Source organism: Primulina huaijiensis, unplaced genomic scaffold (assembly GCF_012295235.1).
Source record: "Primulina huaijiensis isolate GDHJ02 unplaced genomic scaffold, ASM1229523v2 scaffold206730, whole genome shotgun sequence".
NCBI classification, from domain to species: Eukaryota; Viridiplantae; Streptophyta; class Magnoliopsida; order Lamiales; family Gesneriaceae; genus Primulina; species Primulina huaijiensis.
Window position 1 is genome coordinate 1 of NW_027354584.1, and position 1,924 is coordinate 1,924.

The 1,924-nt window shown below is 32.0% G+C and overlaps 2 non-coding genes across 2 annotated transcripts; both read right to left on the reverse strand.

Moving 5' to 3' along the window:
* Positions 1-1,413: 1,413 nt before the first annotated feature.
* On the reverse strand, positions 1,414-1,506 carry LOC140966488 (small nucleolar RNA SNORD24). The gene has a single exon (XR_012173372.1). It is a non-coding gene; the product is annotated as a small nucleolar RNA SNORD24 (small nucleolar RNA).
* Positions 1,507-1,609: 103 nt separating this feature from the next.
* LOC140966489 (small nucleolar RNA R12) lies at positions 1,610-1,687 on the reverse strand. The gene has a single exon (XR_012173373.1). It is a non-coding gene; the product is annotated as a small nucleolar RNA R12 (small nucleolar RNA).
* Between the last annotated feature and the right edge of the window lie 237 nt (positions 1,688-1,924).

A 1,924-nucleotide genomic window follows, 5' to 3' on the forward strand; every position in this document is an offset into this window, starting at 1 on the left:
TTATTTTTCTCGAACATAAGTTCGGATTCATAATTTTTCGAAATTTTCCTCCTCATACATTTCATATTATAATAAAAAATTTTGTGTTTAAAATAAATTAACCTTTAGCTCTGATACCTTTTGTGAAAGCGCGGGATCAATTACAATTAAATAAAAAATAAGGGCAATTTTGGTATATATGAAAAATCTCTCTTTCCAGGGAGTGATAGCCAAACTAGGTTTGGTATGGGGACTGATTCCAATTAACCCATAAACTTTTCGCCCACATGATTTCTGTGCTATTTGGTGTAAGAAATAGACTCCTGAGGCTCATGTACATTGTTATCACAGACTGTGGCATAAAAACAGTGTTATTCGCTACCAATCATGCACATCAATGGACCAGACTAGCTTGTTGCCTGAAAGGGTTTCGTCCCTCGAGTTCGCCATCGTTTGACCTAGCTATCGGCCCTTCACTCATCGCCAATGGAGGAACAAGGGAATTAAGGTTCTAATTTTTGGGAAAAAATGAGGTTCATGAGAGGAAACGAATAATTTGTGTGTGTCAGACCAAGTCAAGCTTAGTTTCTAACGGAGGCACGACGAAATTTGGGTAAAATTTAGAGTGTTCAACAAAGATGGATCGGAAAAGCAGTAAACAATTGGAAGGAAATAAATATTAGTCCCATAAAATTATATCTCTAAGACCCTCAAAGTTTATATATAGTAAAAATATAATTTAAAAAATAATTATATATACCAGTGAAAGATTTTTTTTAAAAAAAAAGAATTTTAGGAAAATAAAAAAAAAGATTTTACAAATAAATCATATTATAAAACATATTGCAATTTTTAAATAAGGTAAACAAGGGTTCTCAAATCAATCGAAAGTTAATTCAATATAACAGTTTTTACATTGATAATATATAGTAAATATAATAATTCATATTATTTATTTTATATTAATTAATCATTAAACAAACACAAAAACTTATTTGAGACGGTCTCACGAATCGTACTTTGTGAAACGATACGATTGACACGTCTCACAGATAAATATTCGTGAAAACGTTTTACAAAAAACCTATTCTTAATTTATAAAATATAAGAAGCAAAGTTTTTTAAAAAAAATTTGAACAAAAAATTCGTAAGGAAGGGCTTCTGCTACAGCCCATTTTGGGATATCCCTATAATGTTAATTTGTTCAACTATCACAAAAAAAAATTGACAAATACAAATGCTTAAAAAAACCCGGTTTGAGTGTCAGCAAACTCCAATGAAATTTAGAATTGATCTCTTGTGCTGAATGCTTCAAGATTAAATTAAAGCAATATAGGTCTCATGCAATTTTTATAATTCGGATTTTAATGTCTATGATCTTACAAGAACTTTTATTCACAGTTTACCATAATCGAATCCCTCAGAATGTGAAGCGGCCTCAGAGATCTTGGTGGATAAGAATCATCACATGGAAAATTTCATTTCCCCATCAAGAGTAGCAAATATATTAATCTCACATCATAAGCCCACTCACATTCTTCAAGAAAGAAGATATAATCCCAGGAAAATCTAATCTAATAGTAAAAAAAAAACACAAACTGAAAAAATCTTGGAAATATTGATGACGGGAAAGGGTCAGAAGTAGCTGGTTTTTGAAATCATGCATAAATTCAGTGGGAATCCGTCTGATTTCTTTCATCATCCCCTATAATTCCTCATAAACAAAATCACCGAAATAGATATACGTAATCAGAATTTCAATATAGCCTAATGATAGATCCATTGATCCACCCAGATAAATCAATGGATTGCAATCTCAGGCTTTAAAACTTAAAAAAAAAAGAAAAAAAGATGCTTGTGGTGGTGGTGGTTTAAGGCGGCTCAGACATCCAAGGAAGGAGAAAGAGTGCAGCATAAGCTCTCAAGCCCGGCGAAGGCGAAAGCA